This window comes from Dermacentor silvarum, chromosome 1 (assembly GCF_013339745.2).
Source record: "Dermacentor silvarum isolate Dsil-2018 chromosome 1, BIME_Dsil_1.4, whole genome shotgun sequence".
Taxonomy (NCBI): Eukaryota; Metazoa; Arthropoda; class Arachnida; order Ixodida; family Ixodidae; genus Dermacentor; species Dermacentor silvarum.
The window spans coordinates 335196795-335222006 of record NC_051154.1 but is presented as its reverse complement, the minus strand read 5'-3'; the positions used below and the strand labels follow the sequence as shown (position 1 = coordinate 335222006).

General features: G+C 47.5%; 3 non-coding genes across 3 annotated transcripts; 1 reads left to right on the top strand and 2 right to left on the bottom strand.

The window, feature by feature from the left end:
- Nucleotides 1–320: 320 nt before the first annotated feature.
- On the top strand, nt 321–395 carry Trnat-ggu (transfer RNA threonine (anticodon GGU)). Its single transcript has one exon. It is a non-coding gene; the product is annotated as a tRNA-Thr (tRNA).
- Nucleotides 396–3926: 3531 nt separating this feature from the next.
- Nucleotides 3927–3999, bottom strand: Trnav-cac (transfer RNA valine (anticodon CAC)). Its single transcript has one exon. It is a non-coding gene; the product is annotated as a tRNA-Val (tRNA).
- Nucleotides 4000–8227: 4228 nt separating this feature from the next.
- Nucleotides 8228–8300, bottom strand: Trnav-aac (transfer RNA valine (anticodon AAC)). The gene has a single exon. It is a non-coding gene; the product is annotated as a tRNA-Val (tRNA).
- Nucleotides 8301–25212: the final 16912 nt, after the last annotated feature.

Sequence of the window (25212 nt, the reverse complement as noted above, 5' to 3'; positions counted from 1 at the left end):
AGTGTATGACGTAATAGTTCAGCCGTACTAGTTCTGCTAGCCGCCTGGTTAGCTCAGATGATAGAGCGGCTGCCCCGGAGAGGCGGTGGTCCCGGGTTCGAGTCCCGGACCAGGACGAATTTTTCCTCAACTGCGAGGCTTTCTTTCGAGGAACCCGGTTGGGTTTCCATTGTAGCAAATTGCTACATTTGGGTGGATGTCTCAGTTTACCTTTAATTACTGATCTCCACCTAGCGGATTTACGCTGAACTATTACGTCATACACTTGCCTTTGCTTCGAGTTGTCGACAAATTCGACTTCGCCCTGCCATCTGCTAGCCGCCTGGTTAGCTCAGATGGTAGAGCGGCTGCCCCGGTAAGGCGGTGGTCCCGGGTTCGAGTCCCGGACCAGGACGAATTTTTCTTCATCTGCGAGGCTTTCTTTCGAGAAACCCGGTTGGGTTTCCATTGTAGCAAATTGCTACATTTGGGTGGATGTCTTAGTTTCCCTTACATATCTCCTTTCATCGCGCAATGCGCGCTTATTGGGAGCTTCCCCCATCTAGAGCTTTTCAGCTTGCGCCCTTACTACTGCTGATCGATACTTTTCAACGTCGAGAGCCTCGAGCTGACCCTTAACTTCACGAATTTCTTTACAGAATTTCCCGGGATTCGCTGTTTCTATGCTTATCATAAAATCAAGCTGGCATTCCAATTATCTTTTTTTTTCTTTATGACTGAGCCATGTTCCCCTCTCGGTCGCTATCAGCTTTGACTTCGTTCTTGAAATGGTCCCATTCAGCCGCGCATGGCTTTGCTGCTGTGCGGGTCATGCTTTCAATTGTTCCTTTTAGTTTTCCATTAAACAATTCGTCGTCGAGTAGTTTTACATTGAACTTCCATAACTGCCAGCTAAATTGCGTTTTATTCTTCTTGCCTCCGAGTGTGACCATTACAAGGCTGTGATCACTAAAATAGACATGCTTTACTTCATAATTAGTGCACATGTTCATAAAGTCAACCGTGGCATACACTCTGTCGAGCCGCGTGCTACTTCGGCGCTGGAAGTGCGTGAACACGGGCCGATTTCCATTCGAAAGAAGCCATCCCAGGTTGTCCAAATCATTTTCGTGGATTAACGCCTGCAGTACATTTGCACTTTTATCGCGGCCAGACACTTAGCTCTGTCCTCGGCCATCAAAACACAATTGAAATCGCCAAGCATAACCATACGTTTCAAACACTTCAAGTAAATCTCGATTTTTCCGGAAAAGGCTACTCGTTCGTTCTCGTTATTAGGTGCATAAACACATCTCACTCTCCAAGGCTGGCCGGAAAAAGAAAAGTCAACAATTAGCAATCGTCCTGCTTCAGAAACAACAATGCTCACATCCGAAATGCCAAGGTTATTGCGGATGAAGTTCGCGCATCCGCCGGATGTTCCCACAGCGTGACAAATACAAACATTGTAGCGCGTTCGAAAGGTTTCCACCATGCGGTCCGTCTGCTCCTCACTTTCGATTTTAGTTTCTTGCACTGCGACAAGATCCAACTCATTTTCTAAAAATAGTCGGCTCACTTGGTGCTGCCTTCTCCGGGCTGCTAAGCCCCTTACATTCAGTGTAGCTGCTCGTAGCGGCTGCCCAGTTTTGTCGTGCATATTTTGTGAGAAGCAAACGGGTCGCACGACGCTCACCTCTGTGCGCGACCGCACGGCAGACAGTTCACCGGGTTGGACCAGTCCTTGCAGAATTATTTCTGACACGCTTGCACCTTCTGCAACACAAGCTTGATGTCTCCGCTCCCCGACGCCGTCCATGCGCGTGAAAGTCTTTTGCAGCTTAATGTGCTGGCACCCGAAAAGCGCAGACCCCGGCGCCTACTTCGGCGTCGTGTCTGCCACATATTTGTCTGGGGTAATGTTCGGCTTCGGCCTGAATGACGGCTGACGGCCCAGTGCCGCTTTCGCAGGCGGCTCCTCGGCATTCAGGCCACCATTCGGGTCGTCAAGTTTCACCGTCTCGATGTGCGCCCGCTTACTCGACGACGTACTCACATCTGTCGCCATTGCGCGCGGCGCGTTGGAGTCAGTCGCTGCAGCTGAGTCTTGCTTGGCTTCTTTTGACAGGTGCAGCCCGTCCTTTTCCGGGTCAGACTGCTTTTCTTGTGGTGCCGGCTGCTCGCATGGTACGGAAATCACGGCCAGCTCCAAGGGGGAGGGTGCTGTTGGCATTACTTGCGGTTTAACCTTCTCACTTTCAGCGTCTACCGCGTCCTCAGCCTCCGCCTCGTCCATAACAAGCTCAGAGGAATCTGGATTCTTCAACGGCCCTGTGACGTTTGCGTATGTAGGCGTGCACTGACTTTCGTCATGGCCAAAACGCCTGCAACGCGAGCATCGGGGCACCCGGCACTCCCGGCGAACGTGACCTTTTCCTTGGCAGCGCAAGCAAAGTGGTAGCCTTCCAGGCACCACTAATAAAGCTGGCTCTCCCGCGACTCGAAGCTGATGCGGGATATCTTCACTTGTAACGCCCGGCTTCAACTTGAGGTTCACCAGACGCGTTGTGGAGCCCTTGTCTGTGACGCCCTGAGCACGCCAGCGCTCTCGGGAAACTTCCGTAACTTCACCGTACGGCGCTAGAGGTTCACGTATGTCTTCTTCATTGACATTATAGAGCACCCAGTGCATTTTAAGGCGTACGTCCTGGTTGTTCGGTTCAACGACTAGGCAGCGCCTGCTCTTGACAGTAATTGTTGCAGATCTTAACAACTTCTTGACGTCTTCCGAGCTCTTTAGTGTTACGGCCCACACATCATTCATCTGGAAAGATCCCAAGGCGACAACCTTGGGGAGCATGGAACTTCAGGCCATCCACGACGCTGTGCAAGATGCGACATCTAAGCTGCCTACCATCAAACAACTAGATATCTTCACTGATTCTTTAGCGGCTATTCAGGAACTGAAGAAGGTTGACAAGGCGATGGAAATCTGCGAGACAATACACACTATGAATAGAAAAACAGCTACTTGCGTCAAGGTATACTGGATTCAAGGCCATGCAGCGAACCCTCACAACAGTGCTGCTGACCAGCAGGCACATTGCCGTCCTAATCCGGACCTTCCGTCAATTCCCCTCCCACCTCAACCCCTTAACTCGCTCCGAGCCCGCAAAAATTTTCTCCGGCAGGACACACGCGCTCTTATCCCCCCGTGTGTCTGCTCCCTCCTCCTTCACCTTAATAGGGCGAAGGAAGTTGTGCTTAGGAGGCTTCGGGCCGGGGTGGCCCTTACACTGGCTGTGATCTCAAGGTGGAACTGGTTGCATTTACCACTGGGTGCTACGTGTCCATACTGCTCCGTCCATGTGATGGAAGCAGATGCATACCAGGCTATAGGGTCATGTACTGGTTTACAATCGGAACGCTCGCGTCTCCTACTACAAGCCGGCCTCCGCTACAGTGTGACAACCAGCTATGACCGCTGGATACATGATAACATATTCCACAAAACACTGCTTCAATTCATACACAACACAGGCCTCACAGCACATATATAATACACATATACACATCAAGAATTATGCCTTAACGGGAAGTCTTTATCGCAAAAAAAAAATTTCCAGGCTGGCCAGGGCATCCCGGAAGTCTTCGACTCTGCACGGCCCAGCACGGATATCACCATGCAAAAGAACTGTATTAAAAACAATCCGACCTTTTGGCAGATGGGGCAGCATCACATTGATAATCCTGGTTGTCTTCAAAAATGTACCTGTTTCCGCGGCCAAGATGGGCCGCTGAGACCGCTCCTTCGGAGCACATGATGACACGTCCGTTCGCCTCGACACCCGGAAGTAGCTAACCACTACACCACGGAGTAGGGTATTTCGCTCCCCCTTTTCTTCTACGCGTATACGATCGCAATAGAAATAAAAATGAAAAAGCTTTGTTCCCGCCCGGGATCGAACCGGGGACCTTGCGCGTGTGAGGCGCACGTGATAACCACTACACCACGGGAACCGACTTTTATTTATTTATTGCCGGTCTTCGACATAACACAGTACATACCAATTACCACACACTCAAATAACACAAATGCACGCTGTTGGACAGAAAAGAAATAAGAAAAAAATAACACAAGTAAGTCGTCCGTCCGTATAGGACCGACGTTGTCACGCTAAAATTCCTTCATGACTTTCAGAGGCTCTAGCCTTGACAGCCAATCCGGTACAGACACTTGCATTTTCTGTTCTTCAATAAACCGATGAATACATTATTTGAAATAAATCCTCGCGGGCCTCGCGTCAGGATCACAGTGGTACCCTGCCATACGAGCCCGCTATAAACAGTGGAGTGCAATCAACATAATAAAGTTAAAGGAACCCCGTCATCATCCTTAATTGACAGGTATCTGATCCCATGGGGGTACACTATCAACTCTTTCTTGAGTGTTTGCGTTAACACATCCCAGAAGTAATACCCCCTCCCAACAGTGCAAAAAACATAATCAATCGTTTCGGGCTGCTTGCAGATGAAGCAGTGCGATCCCCCTTGTACAGTACAACCCCGATCTGTCATAAAAGTCTTGACGGGGAGCGTTCCGGTATCAAGCTTAAAGAAAAAGGTTTTTACTCCTGGTGGTACCTGCATGCGTTTCACCCGTTTGAGCACATCCTGTCCTGGCCCTCCACTGTATATGGCTCTGTATAATGCCACTGGGAAAAGTACATCACAAAGATCTCTGTACAGTGTTTTCCTTTTCACTTCACAAAAAACAAAAATCGATTTACCAGCTGTCTAACAAAAAGATGAACCAAGCCCACACCTCCGTCCTTCACCCTACTGAACAAATTTGTTCAGCTACACCTTCCCCATGTCGAACCCCAGATGAAAACAGCAAACACTCTGTGCTGCCGTTGCACGTTTGCTCTGGAACAATACAACACTTGCATGACGTAGTATAACTTAGATATAAAAAACATGTTACACACAGTCACTCTAGCAAAAATGGACAGGTTAGTACCTGTCCATCTGTCTGCTTTTTTTTTCTTTCTTTAGTCTGGCTGCTCCAGTATTCATCGCTACTATTGTAGCTGTTGAGGGGAACACCTAGATATCGTGTCGGAGTTTTCACCCAGTTCATGTTTGCGAAGTGGTCCGGTGCAGACGGCCACTGCCCGTGCCACAATTTGCCCCAATTTACTCGGCTGCCGGTTCCATCTCAGAAATGTTTCACTACCTTAATTGTTTTGGTTATACTTGGTTTGTCTGTAAAACGCACTGCAATGTCATATGCATATGCGAGCAGCTTCACTTCAGTCGCTGCTAGTCTAAAATCGCGTATGTTCTCACTTTAAGTAATCGCCAGAGACATTGCTTCGATATAAATAGCGAACAGAAGCGGACTGAGGGGGCAGCCTTGGCGCACTGAACGCATGATGTTAATGAGGGCCCCCAGTGACTTATTAACAATTAATCTTGTTGTGCAATTCTGGTAACGCCAAGGCCACACCCTCAGTGATGATGGAACCGACGTTAACGTGATCTAGGATGGCAAACAAAATAGCATGAGCGACACAATCGAGCGCTTTCTCGAGACCGAGTTGGAGGACTGCAACACCACCATAGGTGACGTCACAGCACTCCAGAATACACCGCATCATATGGATGTTTGCAAAAATAGATCGCCCCGTGATGCCGCAAGTTTGGTGGTTAGCGACTATTTCCTTGATGACACCTTGGAGTCTGGTGGCTATAACCTTCATAAATATTTTATAATCAATGTTTGTTAATGATATGGGCCTGTAGGATGAGACCAGTTTGAGTTTATCTATTTGATCGCTCTTCGGTATTGGAATTGTGTGAGCGTTCCCAAAAGAAGGTGGCAAGGTTTTCTGTTCATACGCGTTATTAAAGACGTCTGCTAACAGAGGGGCCAGTTCGCTTTTAAACACCTTATACCACCCAGCACTGAGACCATCAGGTCCGGGTAACTTGCCCAGGTTCAAACTGTCGATTGCTTTCTCGACTTCCTTCTCGGTTATTTTACCTTCTAGTCCCTCTTTGGTGTCATCATCCACTCGTGGCATACGATGGAGAAAATCAGCTTTAAACCCCTCTACATTGGCTGCCTGAAATGCAAAGAGCGACTGGTAGTACTCGAAGAAGGCGCGGCATATGCTCTCGTTATCGTCAACAATAATGCCATTCATTAAAATCTCATCGACGTTGTTTCGTCGTCCGTATGCCTTCTCTAGACCGAGCGCCATTTTTATGGGCGTCTCCCCCGCCGCTAGTGCATCGGCACGTGCTCGCACAATGGCCCCTTGATACCGCTCCTTGTCGAACTGTTCGAGTTTTTCTTTGACGTTGCGCACGTCGTCTTTATACGCACCAGGCTCTTTGCACTCAAGCGTTATCAGCTGCTTAAGTAGTGTTCTTAAACCCTTTTCTTTCACTTCCTTCTCATATTTTAGGCAGCTGGATCTTTCTAAGGCTTTCACTTTAACATTTTGTTTGAAGCATTCCCACTTTTCTAGCATTGTTTCCGATGTATCATCGGGTAATTGTGTGACCATATCGCGTACTGCCTCTACAAACGACTCGTCGTTAAGTAACTTGGCATTCATATTCCAAAGATCCCAATTAAATGCATGTCGCCTCTTCTGTAAACCTATGTGACATTTTACAAGACAATGGTTCGAAAAGGACACAGGTACAACGCAATAGTCGTGGCATTTTGGAATCGCATCCAACGAAAGGTACGTGCGATCCAATCGCGCTTGGCTACTGCCCTGATAACGCGTAAAAATCACTTCACGCCCCCCTTCGAGACACTCAAACACGTCGTCCAGTTCATTTTCGCCTCTTATTTTAGCCAACACATCACAACTTCTATCACGCACTCCGGCATTGTTGGCTCTGTCTCTAGCGCTCAGCACACAATTGAAGTCGCCTAACATAATTACGCGCTTATCACACCAGGCATACTGTTCCAGGTTCGAAAAAATAAGACACGCTCATCCACTGAATTCGGCGCATATACGCATAGTACGCGGAATTTAACATCACTCATGACAAAATCACAAAAAACAATCCTTCCAGACGTGCACGAAAATACACTTTTAATCTGCAGTCCAAGCAGCTTCTTTACAAAAAGAAGGCAGCTCCCAGACGTGCCAATTGCATGGCTGACCGCAGCAAAATACCTAGTCGTGAAACGTCGCACCATGCTCCCGGTCTCCTCCTCCCCGTCAAATTTAGTTTCCTGGACGGCTAGTACGTCTATGTCGTGGTCAGTCACCAACTGTAGGACCTGACTTTGCCTACGACTAGCCGCCAACCCTCTCACGTTTAACGTGGCAATACTAAGTGACGGTATTGGAGCCATCGTGAACTAAAGAAAAAGTATGCCCGGAGCATGGTGCTTACCCTTCACAACTAGCCCTTCGCTAGCCACCTCCAGGACCTTCAGGCTTCCCGGCGGTATTCGTGGCCAGTGCTTTGTCGCCAGGTGTTCTCTCAGGAGGAACGTTCGGTTTTGGCTTGAAGCCCATCCGCCGTCCAAGTGGCGTCTTGGTCGGTGGCCCTTCGCTGGTGTTGGTTGCACTGTCGTCCCGGTCTTCGGTCGCCTCGTGGGATCGCTTGACTGGGGCAACGAGGGCCGTTATCTGGTCGCCATCGTTGACGGCCTTGTCCTGCTGCATTGCCGTTTCGTCGTCATCGGCTGCGTCTTCACCAACGCCTCCGGTCGCCGGGACCTCTGCAGTCGTGACCTGTACGGGCAAACTCGGCTTCTCAGCAGCCTCAGCAAACTTGCCGTCTGCACCCTCGTTCGGCATCCCACTGTTTCTCGGTGACGTCACCAGGTCTCCGGCTCCTTTGGCAGCGTCCTCCGCCTCCACAACGTCCATGACGCGCTCTGCCGCGATGTCACTCGCAGCTGGGCCTGTTACGACGGCGTAGGATTTCACGCAGTCAGCGTGGACGTGGCCGAATCGTCTGCACCGTGAACAGCGGGGTACCTTGCACTCACGGCGGACGTGTCCCGTGGCTTGGCAGCGCAAGCACTGCATGGGCCGCCCGGGAACGACCACCAGGGCCAACTCTCCGCCGACGCGGACCTGATGAGGAAGGTCCTCCACTTTCACGCCGGTTTTGAGCTTCAGCAGCACGGTCCTGGTAGGTTATTTCGCTCGCCCTTTTCTTCTGTGCGTATACGATCGCAATAGAAAAACATTAAAAGCTGTGTTCCCGCCCGGGACCTAACCGGGGACCTTGCGCGTGTTAAGCGCACGTGATAACCACTACACCACGGGAACCGAGCACGGAGTAGGTTATTTCGCTCCCCCTTTTCTTCTGCGCGTATACGATCGCAATAGAAACAAAAATGAAAAGCTTTCTTCCTGCCTGGGACCGAACCGGGGATCTTGCGCATGTTAAGCGCACGTGATAACCACTACACCACGGGAACCGATTTCTTTTTTTTTTATTGCCAGTCCTCGACATATAACACAAAATTCAATTAACACTACACAAAAACAGCAATATATACATTTGTTGGCATCCGCTGCTGCGGCATGACGTTGTCTATTAAAATTCCTTGAGTGCTGTCAGGGCTTCAACCCTGTACAGCCACTCGGGAGCAGGTTGTTGTGATTTCTGTACTTCTACGTACCGCTGCATACATTCACGGAAGTATACACGCGCCGGTCGGGTATGAGGGTCACAGTGGTACCCTGCCATTCTCGAGCGCCATAGTCAGTGGATGTCCGTGAGCATGATCAGGTCGTACGGGAATCCTTCGTTGTCATCTACTGGCAAAAATCTGATTCCCTGGGGATCTATCCGTAACTCTTTTTTAAGGTCCTTTGCAACACGTCCCTGAAATAGACCCCCTCCCAACAGTGTATGAAGAAATGATCTATATTTTCCGGTTTTATACAAATAAGGCAGTTGGTTCCCCATGGAAAGTAGAACTTACGTTGTTCCATAAATGTTTTAACGTGTAAAGTACCGGTATGCAATTTAAAGAAGGATTTGGTGGCTGGCTGCACTGGCATCTTTCTCACCCTTTTCAAAACGTCTAGGCCTGGGCCTCCACTGTACACGGCTGTGTACATGGGTACAAGCAAAACGCTATCACAGAAATCTCGATATAACTTTTTCCGTATTACAGTCCACAAATATGAATTTGAAAAACGAACACTCAAAAATTTAAGACTATCGACTATTTCCCGGAAGAAACCACGAACTGGAACTGTCATGGTTTTGGTACCAACAACAAACTCGGGAAGTGCTCGTGATAGTCTCATTTAGATTACGGTGAACTCTTTCGTTACCGTGGGAAAATGTGCCACTTTTTGTAGGTTTTCGTAATTATTTTTGTAGTACACATTATCATGGTTACACTGTCTTTCTATATATCAATACAAAGCTAAATAAACGCATTTTTGAACGACATTACTTTTAAAAAGAAATATTAAGGTGTAACAAGTAATAATGTTATAGAAAAACAAGATTCATTGAAAATTGCCCAGAACATTTCCAATGTGGTGCTCATAACACAAAAGGAGTAAAAAATAATGTGAAATATACAAAACGTTTGTTAATCAATTGTATATAAAAGAGGAAAGTTTGAATTGTCTAGCTCATAAGTCATATGAGTTACAAAATTTTATTTTTCGAATAGTGGAAAGTGCCTTGTCCCATCAGGTGCCGCAATGACAATTTTTTGCACTACAAATTTTTTAAACACAATACTGCAATAGATATCAGTAAAAAAAAGAAATGAGCTGTTGAACCAGGGTCGTTTTAGAAATTTATGCTAAATTGTAACGCAGAAAAAAAATCTCAAATACCAAACATAACATTGAACATCGCACCAAAACAAAGTAAGGTATGCCTTTACCAAAAAAACTAAATTGTAAATTGTGTAAGCAACAAATATAGCTTCATAATACAATGTTTAGTAGTGGCAACAAAATCTGCAACCATATCTCAAAGCTCTAAGATGTGGAAAAAAATATATTCCTAAGGTTGGCGTGGCACTGGGCAAAACAGTTTTTGGCTGTAGAGAAACACAAGCAAACATTGCCAGTTTTACAGATGACACTGTTTTATGGTGAAGTTCCTTGTCCTGATAGGACTTCTTCCATCTTCTCCGCTTTTGTAATCTTGATTGCACTTGCTTTCTCTCGCTTGCCCATGTACACATAAAATTGTATGGTGTAGCCTGTCTGAGGGTCAGCCCACAAATAGTACCCCATAGCACTGCTTCTTCAGGATTTACGTCCACGCATACTTATTTGTGTTCACGCAAATCCTATTTATTACCTCCGCTGTGAAAAACACCACAAAAACGTCGATCGCTTTTGTGAGCTGCTTTGCTTCACTGCTCAGCATCATTCCGAGGCCGGGTTCTCTTCTTGGGCTAAACATCATTCCCTGCTAGGCTGTTGACAACAGATCTCCGCCATATACTGTAGAGACGCCCTAAATTAGAGATATAATATTGCCAACATCCTTACGACATCTCAAGCGGCCTAAAAAATCTATAACCTGTCAAGTGCTAGAAAACGGAACTTACTGCCGAACAGTTCAGGACGATCCGGGCTAGTTTTGCGAGTTTCCGTCGCCCGAACTAAAATCCCACGATCAGATATCATCCTCAGAGTCACTGCTGCTAGAAACTGTAGAGTAATCACTTGCAGAGACGACAGAATCGCCAGAAGGACGTTGTTAGCGCACGGGTCCGGCGGCCGGATCGTCAGCCATCTTCGTGAGCAAAACAAGCGAACCGCGCACTTTGAACCGCCGTCACCCGCCGTGGTTGTTTCCACTTCCGGCCATCACAGTGAACGGTCGCGGAATGTCTTGCTCCTCAGGAGCGGTTACAGCAGGTCCTCGGCCGCGGTTCCCGGTCAACAGAAAAACCTTCTCCGGACTACCAGATGGTTCTACCACAACTGCCTTCAGGTGCAAGTGTTTTGAACACTATTTTTATTCACGGCGAAGTTAAAGCTCGGCCTTACGGTGTTGAGCATTTCAGGGATGCGCTTTTGCGACTCATGCGGCTGCCGGAAGTGGTGGCCCTCGGGGCTTATCAGATGAATCAAAAAGAAGATATTGGACGCAGAAGGATTCCTCGTCAAGGAACACCGTTGCGTGGTCATTGACCCGTGCAACCAAGGTGTCAGGCTAAAGCTCTTCTGGCTGTTGCATAGTGTTCCTGACGAAGACGTCAGAACAGCCTTGGCACCGTTCGGAAGAGTGACTGAAGTGACGAGAGAGAAGTGGAGGGTCCAGGGCTGCAACGACAAAGGAACCACGACACGGTCGGTGGTCCTCAAACTCAAGCATGGAATGACAGCAGACGACCTACCACACCAACTTCGTGTTGGGGAAGACCTGGCTCTCGTCATTGTCCCGGGCAGAGCACCCCTCTGCCTCCGGTGCCGTGGCACTGGACTTATTCGACGAGAATGCCGGGTTCCACGCTGTGGGCTGTGTCGTCACTTTGGCCACGACGAGACCCAGTGCGTGAGAACGTACGCCAACGTTGCTGGCCCAGGCAGGAGAGGGGACTCGTCTGAGCTTCTTATGGATCAAGAGGACGCCGAAGAGGCCGCCAAAGGACCAGCTGAAGGGGCAGTGGCTCAGTCTGCACCATTGGCTACGAAGACCGAAAAGGTGAACTCGAAGGGGTTAGATGAAGGCTATGTGCCGGATTCTGCGCCTCCACCTGCGAAGGTTCAAGTGACGCAAGCTGGTGCTGACGTGACGGGCGCGTCGTCAGAAATCATGCCACCTCCGACCAAAGTGGCTGACGAGCCAGTCAGCGTCAGCGACGACATGGACCTGACTTCCGACGCTAAGGGTGCCGGAAAGCGGTTGCGTGACGATGTTGAGGACCACAGCCGAGACACCGACGGCGTGGATACCGAAGGACCGACACCAAAAACACCGACAGTCCGATGGTCGACGCTGAAGGTCAAGCCCAACGTGCCGCCAGACAGACGGCCGTCACATGCGCCGCCTCCGCCTTAGCGGAGGTAGTGCCACGGAAAGAACTTTCCGCACCCGATCTTTGATCGGGAGTGATTCTGCGAGGACGTGGTTTTGCAGTTGTCGCCTTCAAAGAGAGTCATACGTTCATCAAGCATCAGTGTATACAAGAGCCGCTATGTTTCCTCAAAAAGTGTGAGTAGGGGCTCATCTTAATTGCAGCTAACACAATGGCAGAAGAAATTAACATCACCACTCCGCTTCGTTTGGCGACATTAAACGTCAGAGGGCTGTCACACAGGCGAAGACAATGTCAGATTAGCCGCATGCTACTAGAAAAAGACATTGATTTGATGGCATTCCAAGAAACAGATTGAATCAGAGCGAAAAACGGATCGATTGGCAGAAATTTTCAAAACGAATTACAACGTATGCGTTTGCCACGCGAATGGTACTTCTGGTGGCTGCCTTCTTTTTATTAAAAACAGTATTGGGATTACAGAGCAGCAAGTTACTTCATGTGAGGGAGGGCGTATGCTTATTTGTGATTTTTCTTTTTCTGGACTGTTTGGCGGGCGGTGTGTGTATATGCTCCTAATAATGCTCGTGAACGTCAAGAATTTTTTGGTTACCTGAGATCTTTCTTGGTGTGTGACAGGCACGTTCTAGTGTTTGGCGACTTTAATTGTGTGTGCCGGCCGATAGATAGTTCGAAAAAGCTGCTCAGTCAAGATAAAAGCGCAACTGTTCTGCATGAAATTTTGTGTGAAGTTAACCTGGAGGATGTTGGAACTGTTCTTGGTTCTGACAGTGATGTGCAATATACGCATTTTCAAGGAGACTGCCACTCGAGATTAGACCGCATCTATGTTCCTTTTCATTTAGTTCCGCTCCTTTCTAGCTACAGAGTCGAATGCATCAGTTTCAGTGACCACTGCTTGATAATGGTTACGATAGGCACGAAATGCAAAGAGCAAAAATTTAATTGGTACTTATGGAAACTTAATGACAATTTTTGCAGGATGAAGTGTTTCTTCAAAGAATAAAAGAGAAATTAGGAAACGTTCTCCTTGAAAATGCGGAAAATGTTGTAGAAGCTTGGGAACTGTTTAAAACCGAAGCGAAAATAATTGCTTTAGAGAGAGCATGCGTGTTGCGGCACAAACAAAAGCAAGAGGAACGTCAAATGCGGTGTACGTTAGCATACCTTTTGAACATGGAAAGAGACGCGGCTGGTACATTTGTCAACGATATCAAAGAACTTAAAGCCAAACTTGAAGTCATTGATGAAGAGAGATATCGCGGTGCCGTTTTGAGAGCACGCGCAGCACGAGTATGGTTGGGTGAAACGCCCACCAAGCGAGCGCTAGGTGACGAGAAGAGACACGCTTTGAGCAAGGAGATAAAAGCAATAGTTTATCAAGGGCAGCTTACAAACGACAAAGAAATGATAGAACGTGCTTTTGTGGACCACTATAGCACGCTGCTAAGCAAGAGGGCAAGCGATATCTCGGCGTTTAAAAGCGATTATTTGCCTCTGATGCCGAGAGTTGATGGTGAACTTAAGGAAGCCCTTGAAAGGCCTATTTCTGTAGCAGAAATTGAAAAGGCTATTGATGACCTTAGTGCAAGAAAATCGCCTGGACCAGATGGTCTTGGGGCAGCAATATATAAAATTTTCAAGGTTGAAGTAGCTCACGCTTTGTATCGCGTCATAACGAAGTGTTATGAACAAAAATGGACGCCTCCTTCCTTCCGACCGACACATGTTGTTCTTATACCTAAAGTTACTGATCCCATAAAGCTTCAATCCGTAGAGGCCTATCGGCCAATAAGTTTAGCTAATATTGATTATAAAGTATTCATGAAGGTGCTCGCCCAACGTCTTCAGAGTGTAACGAAATCCCTAGTTGGTACACATCAGACATGCGGTATTAGAGGTAGGACTATTTTCACAAATATACGCACAGCACGAAGCATACTTGAATGCTGCGATTTGATGGAAGATCGTGTAGCCATGCTACAACTGGATTTAGCCAAAGCTTTTGACAGGGTGTCGCACGAGATCCTGTTTCTGCTTCTTGAATACCTGAATGTCGGAACAGTCATTTTGGACGGGGTTAAAATGGTTTATGACGGTTGTACAACAAACCTCATTATCAACAACAGACTCAGCAGAAGAATTCCAGTACTGTCTAGCATAAAACAAGGGTGTCCGATCTCGGCCTTGCTTTCTGCTCTTTATTTAGAACCCTTCTGCTTAAAGTTACTTCATAGCCATAGTATTCGCGGGTAGACGTTTTTTGGCAGAGAAATAAAAGTGTTAGCCTACGCTGATGACATAGCAGTGTTCTGTCGCGACAAGCAAAGCATCGCAGAAGTAGTGAAGGAAGCGCAATCTTTTTGTAGTGCTTCCGGTAGTGCCATAAGTTGGCCAAAGTGTTTAGGTTTTTGGCACGGGAACTGGCAAGATACGCCACAATTGTTTTGTAGAATGCAGTGGAGTGTGTTACCCGGCACTTATCTTGGGGTTCCGCTCGGCAACTACCGAGAGCCAGTAGAATACTGGACGAATGAGAGGGACAGAATGAAAGAACAAACTAACAAATGGGGAAGCCACAACTTTTCGATGTTTGCAAGAGCCAAAGTGTGTAATATGTTTTTAGTAGCTAAAGTGTTTTACGTCTTGCAGGTGCTATGCATGAGCCGATCATCAGTTAAAAGAATACACAGAGTGTTTGCGGAATTTATATGGGGTTCGGTATGGGAACGCACGAGCAGATTTAATTTGTTTCACTCTTTGTGCAACGGCGGACTCAGTTTAACTCATTCGTTTTTCAAGCAACTTGTGTCGAGATTTGTTTTCTTTCGTGACCAAAGTGATGGGTTTCTGCGCACGGTGATCCAAGTGAGATTACGTGACGCTTTGCCCGATTTTGTTGTATCGTCGCACGCAGACAAACCGATGGCACTAAAAGGCTATCTGCGTGAAGTTATCACAGCGATTCGCCTTCTAAATGCGAGATTTTCTAGGGAGTACTTGTTCGAAGTGTCACGGAAAAAATTATATAAGGATCTTGTTGACGTTTTTGTACCTATGCCAGTGTATCGTTCTATGTACTACTTAGGGCCTGAACATCGTGTTCTCAAAAGAGTAAGGAATATGCCTGTAAGAGCTTACACAAAATCCTTCTTTTTCAAGCTCCACACTGACACACTGCCGGTTCAGCCATGTCTAAAGCGCAAGGGTTTGTTTGTCCCATGGTCCGTCAATTGCCTTATATGCAATAAGGAAGAAGCAATTGAACATATTTTTCTTGGCTGCCATGATGCCCGCTTTCTTTGGGACATCCTGCAGAGAACTATAAAAAAAGAGCTCCCGATTAGTGCGTTTGGAATAAGGTTCTTGCCATGCGCAGAACCTGACGGTGTGCCGGCGGACATGTTAATGTTATTGTGTATGCAAAGCGTATGGCGAAATCGAATGGCTGTACACAATGCTGATGTACATGCGAGGTCAGCCAGATACTATTTTGTTGAAAGTGTTGTTTACACAAGGGAAGTGTTAAAAATCCAAAGTGATCCACCAGAGTGGCTTCAAGTGTTGGATAGTTTGGCTTCGCTGAAGCCATTTTAACATGACACAACAGTCTTTTAACGACTGGTTTTTTAATCTCGTATTTATTTGACATGTTTTTGTGTATTTGCCAAGTCGGTAATAAAGAAAAAAAATCACCCGCCGTGGTTGCTCAGTGGCTATGGTGTTGGGCTGCTGAGCACGAGGTCGCGGGATCAAATCCCGGCCACGGCGGCCGCATTTCGATGGGGGCGAAATGCGAAAACACCCGTGTACTTAGATTTAGGTGCACGTTAAAGAACCCCAGGTGGTCCAAATTTCCTGAGTCCCCCACTACGGCGTGCTTCATAATCAGAACTGGTTTTGGCACGTAAAACCCCATAATCTAATTTTTTTTGAACCGCCGTTAAAAATCGCCGCCGCCCGGAAAAAGAACAAACTACGCAAGAAATCAAAGATAAGTTTTTAGAAAATGCGCTAGATGGCGCAGCTAGTCCATAGGAGCGCCGGTATTTTTAAATTGGCAATAGCTGCTGACACGCGCGTGGCACCAGCGAAGTCCAAGTGGAGAGCGCTGCTGCCACGCACGGAAGTGACGTCAGAGTTGTGGCCACGTGATTGTGACGTTGTTTAAACAAGTATGGCGTGTTCCGGCTTATAATTTTGCGCGTTATGCAGTGCATGCTGCTGGAGCTGCTTCAATTTTATGGTTTCTTAGTGTAATGTGTGCTAGAATATTCTTCTCTCTAGTTGCGTTGGAAGAGCTGAATTGTGTCCGAGCTTGCGATCACGAGCGACACAAGGGCGCAACCCTGGAGCAGCTCGTTTCTTTACGCCTTGCAGTGCGTTTATGGTTGGTATCGCGTGATCTTGTGCATTCTGTTTTTCAGTACTGTTGCTCTTGTTTGTTGAATTTGCTGTTGTGAATTAGGCGCATGTGTGCTCCCAGCTAGGCAGCACTTTTTTGCCTGGTGGTGTAAAGGTTTAAACTCGTTTTAAACGCTTGTTGCTGCCGTTGCCGCTTAGGTTGGCATTGATCGGGAAACAATTTCGTTTCCTCCTTCGTGAGACTTGTACGTTGCAGATAATGCGCGAGTAAGTGAGCTGTTGCATACTTCTTTATGGCACTCGATGTAGCGTTTACCTCTACTGTTGCTTGCCTTGCATGTTTTGTTTCCCTGTTTATCTTGGATTTTGGTTGCTAGCAAATCACGACTTGCTTGAGCAAGTCTCGCCAGAGTTCAAAAAGCACATGTTGAGTAACCGGAATGTAAGCGATAAAGACAAATGTTGGGGAACGTGGCCCAGCCGCGGATAGTTCTACTCGGGCCCAATTTTGCTGTAAAGTTTAGCTGCCTTGAAGACCAAGAAATTTTCTTAGATTTATTGCAGCTAGCTTGCTAAGCTGCTATCTAGCATTACTTCTTTTGGTGCTATGCGAGGTACTATGCGTGTAGAAATATACCTCGCATCTTGTATGCAAACACGACGTAGGTTTATTGCAGGAACCTGCACTATGTTGTAGATGTAATATGCATGCAAATATGACCGGTGTAGGTTTGCAGGCCCATGTCACTCTCAAGCAAATGGCAAGTTTCCATTGTATGAATCTTCCTGCACTTTGCTGCACTTCACAGGGCTTGTTTGGTTATTCTCTTGATCTGTACAATAGAATGCTGATAAGTCTTGAGCCTTACCCTGATCCTCTTGTCTAACAAAAACGTTTTAGGCATTGCATTAGGACATCTATCTGAGTGACAATGTGACAATTTTTGCCTCTATAACCTTTCTTTTCTCCCATCTTTATCAGTAAAGTTGTCAACCACTCGTGACTTTGTTCAGAGTGCCGTGCAGTGACAGAATTTCTCTCAGAAAAGGAAAGCCCGTGAAGAAAAATTTTGAGACTCGATAGGACTTCCTCTTGGGCAAGTTGGTGAAGTCTGCTAAACAATGTTCTTGTGTGCAAAAATATATTTACACAGGAAGAACACATGCACATGAAAGTGCGAACTACCAACTGATTTAATGATTCAAAGGATGGAACATACGCTGCAAATTTTGTGCACACACAAGACATGAATGTTGTGACAGTGCTAGTTTGTCTCGTAATGATACAAATCGGCCCTAAACAAGTGCATCTCTGGAGAATATAAGGTAATTGAAGTGTTCCTAACATGTGCAGGATCTTTCTAATAACGTATGCCTTCATGAGCTCATGTGCTGGTTTGGTGCTGCTTGTGCCCGGGATCATAATGTGCGAAAGCACGGCTCATGTGAGCAGGCCTTGCAACGTACGTGGCACCACCCAATTTATTTCAAATAAATTGTTTGAATGAATGCTCCCTCAGATAGTCATTTAAGCATTGGCCCGTTTAGCCCACATAGAACTTGCCACAGCTGAGAGGTATCTCATAGACCACAGCACAGTGCACGAAATGGTTGGCATGATTTTCATACACCCTTGTCTCGTGGTACGAGAACACATTTGGGCTAATTTGACGGGCATAAAAAAACAACTGGGACATTGTACCTAGCAGGCACGATCTGAAATCTGTGGCTAAATTTGTGTACATATTGTCACGTGCCTTGCGAGAGAACGGGCGACGTGACGTTTATTGAGGGTAGCGGCTCCTGAAAAACACGGTGCTGGGAGCTGGCTATCGAGCGGGCGGAGAAGCACGCGCCCTTCTTCTTGTCCGTGCCTGCCTTTTAGCACTGTACCCACTACTGATGGTGGCAATATGGCAACCTCAGGTCTTGTGGCGTCTCTTCCTGTTACATCTGATTGGCAAGTCCTTGTCAAGCTGCTCATCAGCTTTCAAAGAATGGATCCGGCCATGGCATGCATGATCTATAGGGTAAACTAGCTTTTAAAGGCTGTCCATCTGATCTGCCTCATTTTGTTCATCAGTGATAAATTGACAGCTGTTACTGTAGCACCCACTTACTACAGATACTTCAAGGTGATCCCTTTTTGGTCACTTTACCTGCAGAAATTTGGATTTGAATTTTCTTAGGCCGAGGGAACAAATGTCTTCACTTTTCTTAGTTTTGAGATTGTACAAAAATAAGCGTGTGTCAATTCATTAAGAGTAGCCCACAAAAATAATTTGCCTTTATAATAGCATATACGCTCCTGACACTGCCAGGGCAGCGCGTCGGAGCAAGAACTATCAGTGCCCCGCGCAGCAAGTTGAGTCAACACTGCCATGTACGAACTGTTCTGCCAGCATTGTGCTAGCATTGAACCTGCATGCGCGCTCTTGCTTATAGGAACAGAAATGGAGCGAAAAGCCAATAGCAAAATTATTCGCTTTCACGTATGACAAATGTATGCCGCTGCACACGTTCTCGGCATACATTTGTCATACGCGAAAGCGAATAATTTTTGCTGAACAATGCCACATTCGAAGCAATGGAAACACTCAAAAAGTGTTTTTTTAGGATGTTGCCACACCGCACATGAACTTATGCATTGACATAGCAATTCAATAGTCTGCTAGCATGACTCAGCTTAGCTTGGTGTTCGAGTAGCTCGCTCATTCGTGGCACTGCTTTGACGCTTTAGCGAGCCTTCAGTTTTCGCTAACATTAGCATGCTCAAAGTGATTAGCCGCTTCTCGAGCTAATGCACACAGGTGATGATGAAGCTGGATCTGCTATTGCGGCCACAGTTTGAAAAAAGCGAAATGGAGAACTAAGATTTAGGAGCGCGTTAGGGTAGACATAACTCCAGATTTTTGTGATAGGGCCGCCTCACGGTGGACTTCTGGCGCATTAGTATTATGCATTGCAGCACTATCACAAGTTCATGACAGGAATCACGCTATCCAAACGTAATTGAAAAATACAAATGGAATTAACTCGTCTCGAGTTCCAAATCAGAGTGAATGAGTCTAATTTTTCAGACACCGCCGAGGCGTATACCTTCACCGGATGCTGAAATAACAGGAGCCTGCCCTGGCCACCAGTGTGAGAGCAGAGAGGCAATGAAACCTATGAAGCATCGGCAGGGGAATCGAGCTAGGCATCAGATCGGACGGAGCAACTATCTAAAGAAGACATGTATTTCATGTTAATCTCAATTTATTACACAATTTTTTCGCCCTAGCATGACGAAGAGGACATCTTAACCAAGCCTCCATATGGACAGGCAGAAGAATGACACTGTTGGTTGCTAGCGCGGGCGAAGAGCAATGAGACCGTGAGCGATGAGTTCCAAACAGACTAAACTTTTTTATTCTCTCACGAGACACTGGGAGGCGCGTGCACCAACAGACTTGCCTTTCAGGTGCACAACATGGTGTTCAAGAGTGGTGCTATAAAATAGCCATTTAAACACGCGCCAATTATAGCGGCGCGGCAGATGGAGTTCACTACATCACTTCCTCCCCAGTGAGCTGCCGAACGTTACAGGTCCAGTACAGCGGGAACCGTGGCTCGCGTCCCACTGCGTTTGTGCTGCATTGTTGTTCGGGAGGAAGTTGCAGTTGGTTCTTTCGTTTCTCTGACAAGAGTCGCGACAGCCGCGGGACCTTGAGAGTTCTTCATATGAGCCGGTTTCACGCGGTCAGTAGAGACTTCCTCACGTCGACCACGAATGTCCACAGTAAATTGCTTGTTTGTACGATGGAGGACTTTGAAAGGGCCGTCGTACGGTGGTTGAAGAGGTCGCTGCACTGCGTCATGCCGCACAAACATATGGGAGCAGGATGACAACTCTGGGTGCATGTGGACGGGTTGCGGCGCTGGCTGACACGGTGGTGTGGCGCGAAGCTTGCCCATGATGTCGCGCAGCCGGCTGGCGTAGTCGCCTGTAGCTACAGGGCTTTCATCTCCACAGCATGTAAACAATTCGCCAGGCAATCGCAGTGCTGTTCCATACACCAGCTCGGCGCCAATGAAAGCCAATGTTGGCTTTCAGCGTTGTGCGGATACTAAGAAGGACGAGCGGTAGTGCTTTGGTCCAACTGTGCCCTTCCGTCGCCATGAGAGCCGCTTTCAACTGGTGGTGGAAGCGCTCAACCATACCGTTGCTCTAAGGATGGTCGGCAGTAGTTCTGATGCGAGAGGTGCCGATCAGCCCTGTTATGCTGGCGAAAAGAGCCGACTCGAACTGCCTGCCACGGTCAGTCGTAACTGTGGACGGCGCGCCGAAGTGAGCCACCCAGTGGTACAAAAAAAGCATGGGCAGTTGTGTCAGCGGTGATGTCTGCGATAGGCACAGCTTCAACCCAGGGTGTAAATCTGTCCACGCAAGTGAGTAATAAATGTGGTAGCGTTCCGACAATGTCCCAGTGTACATGCTCAAATCGTTCATCTGGCGCTGGGAACCTCGCCAATGGCGTCATGGTGTGGCACTGGACATTGGAGCGCTGGCAGGCGATGCACTCTCGTGTCCACTGCCGGACGTCTCGATTTATATATGGCCAGACGTACCTTGCCGTCAATAGCTTTTGTGTCGCCCGAACACCCGGATGCGCCAGCTTGTGCAGCGACTATAAGACGGTACGACGAAGGCCAGAAGGAACAAAAGGACAAGGGTTGTCCCTTGATAATTCACAGCACACTCGGTCTTTTGAGCTGGACACATGTAGCCATATCAACTTCAGCGCGGTTGTTGTTGTCAGCAACTGACAAAGTTCTTGATCTGCTTGCTGAGCTGCTACCAGCTGAGTCTAATCAGTTCCCTTGGAAAGGCTAAGGGCGTTGACATGACTTCGTGACAGGACATCTGCGACCACATTGTTGACGCCGCTTACGTGCCTGGTCTGTAGTGAACTCGGATATGTAAGGCATCTAACGTAGCTCACGGGCTGTGTGCGTTCCTCTGTCCGATGTCGGGAGACTCGGGGCGTACGTCATAGGCTTGTGGTCTGTAAGCACAAAGAAATCACGCCTTCCAGATAGTGACGAAAATGCCGGATTGCGGCATAGATGGCAAGCAGCTCTCAGTCGAAAGTGCTGTAGTGCTCTTCTGCAGTGGTCAGCTTTCTCGAGAAGAAAGATGTCGGGTGCCAGATTCCGTTGCTCAGCGGCTGTAGTAGTGCGCTGATGTCTGTGTCTGAGGCATCGACCACGTTGCACTGCGGTATGCCTGGTTGCGGATACACGAGCAAATCAGCATTTGCCAAAGCCTCCTTGACTCGATGAAAAGCGTTGCATGCTTCGTCAGTCCAAGTGAGGGTCCCCGCTGTGCTCGCCGCAGTTGCTAGTAGTCTGTAGAGGGTGCAAGATAGCCGCGCACTGAGGTACAAAACGGCGATAGAAGTTCACCAGTCCTAGAAACTCGCGGAGCTGCTGCTTAGTGTTGGGTTTCTGAAATTCTCGCACAGCTTTTACCTTTTTCGGGTGGGGGCGAATTCTGGCACTCGATAAGGTATGGCCCAGGAAGGTGAGCTCGGGCACACCAAGCTGGCATTTTGCTGCAATGACAACGATGCCATGTGCAGAGAGACGTCAAAAAATGGTTCGCAGGTGTTCCTCGTGTTCAGATGGAGTGGCGCTAGCGATAAGCAGATCGTCCAGGTAAATGTCAGCTGGAGACATAGGGATAACGCTCACCTCTGCGCCTGTGTCCACAAGGAAACAGACACCACAACTACGTTCGGTGATGAAGAACACTGAGGGGCGACTTTCCGTCGGTATTGTCGCATTGGTCGCTCTCAATGCTGGCCTCTCACATTTCCCGGATAGTCACAGGGCGCAACACATTTGCGTGCAGCATCGCTATGTTTCCTCTGGTACCACCACCAATGGAGTCGCAGCTGCTGTGGCAGTGCACTGCGCTGCTCCAAAGGGCGCGAGGTGCGTGCCTGCAAAGCTGCCACTGTTTCGGTGAGGCGCACGATCTCTTCGCGAAGCTCGAGGAATTTGTTAGAAGAGGGGGCGGAAGCACTCGCCACTTGCACGTTAGCGACGGAGGCGGAGGGGTTTGCCGCTGCCATGATGGTGTCAGCGATGGTGGCCATCTTGCCGAGATCCTTTTCAGCCACCGTAGCAAGCACCACGCGCATGTTGCTGGGGAGACTATGACGAACTATCTCGCACAGCGACGTGCTGTTAAGATCTATAACGCTTCCCACAAGACGCTGCATGTGGCGCAGTAGTTGAGATGGTGTGCGGTCCCCAAGGATCGTGTCGTTCAGGAGCTGCCGTAAACGTTCGGGTTCGGATAGTGTGAGGCGTCGAATGAGTGTTGCCTTCAAAGTTTGGTAGGTGTTCTCCGCAGGTGGGGCGAAAAGCAAATCGCGGACCTCGCTGGCTGTAGCTGGTGGCAAGCTACTCACGATGTGATGGTAGCGCATGAGGTCGGCTGTGATGCGCCGGGCGGTGAATTGCGCCTCGGCTTGAATAAACCAGAGCTCGGGGTCAGTGGCCAAAGGGGGCAGCTTCAATTCGACTGCAGACACGGTAGTCGTGTCTGTGTCGCTGTGCGTTTTCATGTTGGGTCACCGCTGTTGATTGCTAGTGCGGGTGAAGAGCAATGAGACCGTAAGCGATGAGTTCCAAACAAAGACTAAACTTTTTTATTCTCTCACGAGACAACAGACTTGCATTTCAGGTGCATAAGATGGTGTTCAAGAGTGGCGCTATAAACTAGCCATTTCAACGCGTGCCAGTTATAGCGTCGCGTGGATGTCGCGAATGACTACAACACAACTGACCAGCGATGTCATTAGGAATGCGAACATGCGGGCACAGAAAAACATACTCGCCGTTGATTTGAGGACCGACGACTTAACAAGAACCACAACGCAGAATGGGAAGCATAAGCGTCAGCGCCCATCTTTCAAAAAGATGCATTTTTTTATTGAACACGCCAATACGATGCTGTGCCCCGACTGTTTTCAAAGCCGTGAACTGCGCTATCCGACAGGGTGCCTATTTGCCATCTGTCCCATAGTTGCGCTTCTGCTGCGACATGTCAGGAATGTATACTTGCAATTATTTTCAGCAATTGGGCCACACTTAGCTATAACGTTCATGTTTAGTGCACTAGTGAGCAGTGGCGTAGCCAGAAATTTTGTTCGGGGGGGGGGGGGGGGCTCAGGTTGCAGCGCGACCTCCTCCTTATAGAATTTGTCGAGGGATCAAATACATGAATAATAACTGCATTGCCAATGCCATTGTATATTAGATGCTGCAAACGAATTATTGAACGCTATGCACTGTCAAGTAAAATATGTATGTTTCCATAAAAGGATACATTCGTATGTCCCAAAACTTCTGGCAGAAATAACTGATATCTATGCGGCCGCGTTTTTTTTGTCAATTTAATAAGGAAAGAAAATATCACACGGGCATTAGAACTATATCAGTTCGAGACCATTAAAGCAGTGTATACAGCTGATATGAAGAACGTAAAGGCCATGAAATGAATAAGTTGAGGACAAACAGTTTGATGAAGATGAATCTTCGTCATTCAAGAACCTTGTTTACATTTTTGCACATATGCAACGGCCAGGAAAAAATCTCTATGACGCTGTCCCTCATTGCAATAGATTGCGCAGGAGCAGCTGTTACCGGTCGTATATTGTAATTACACCGAGATTATACTCGCAACAGTGAGTACAAATAAAAAGTAGGAGAGAGAGAAGTCATAAGCGAAAGGCAGGGAGGTTAACCATGCTGAGCCCGGTAGGCTACCCTGCACTGGGGAAGGGGGAGAAGGGATTGAAAGAGAAGGAAGAGAGAAGTTCACAGTTCACACGCTGCACATTTACAGTTAAGCGTTCATCGCTGAGTTTCGTCACAGGCGTTCATACAGGCTTGTGCACTTCAAAAAAACACAGCAGTGCCTTTGTAGCCCTGCACATATCAGACGCACGAGGCCACGCGCCCAAGATCTTCTCCTCCGTAAAAGGTCTGTCGTCTAAGTGCCTCAAAGCCGTCCGAAGGGCAATCCTCTCATCTTCGTATCTGTGGCAGTCACATAAAATTAGGATTTCTGCAAAATGTACATTAGAAATGCGAATATAGAATGGAATATACAAATGCGAAGATACAACTCGCTAAAGGGCATAAAAGAGTCGATGGAAACAAAGTTCACTGCTTGTATACACAACACCTCGCCACAAGCTATTTAAATATACGTCTAAGTCTCCAATAAATCTACGCATTTAAGCAAACGTCACTGTACAATGTATATTATGCGTCAAACAAGACAAATAAACACGTTGCGGAGTCAGAGATAGTAAACTTTGCGCACAGAAAGACAGATGATCTAGGCAAGAACAAAACTGTGATCGCAGAAATTGTGATATGTACTCGGGCCATGCAGCGGTCGCGACAGCACCATACAGGTAGAATAATAGAGGAATAATGCAGAAATCAGTACGAAAATATGTAATTTAACTGCCTGCACAGTGGCAACAATTATTCTGCACCCAAAATAAAAGGAGGGTTTTGCTTCGTTTCAAAAAAGAAATAAAAGCAGGTAGCTAAAAAGGAAAGAAAAGGAGAAACGAAAGCGACAGATGATGCGGCGAGTTACTACCCAATATCCGAGTGTGTTTTTGGCAAACGCCGCGTGGGCCGGGCTTTCAATGAGCAAGGTCGATCAAAATTGGTTATTGATGTCCTCGTAATTTTCGTATTCGCATGATAATTTTGATCATGATGCTAACTGCTAGAATGAACTGCTGAAA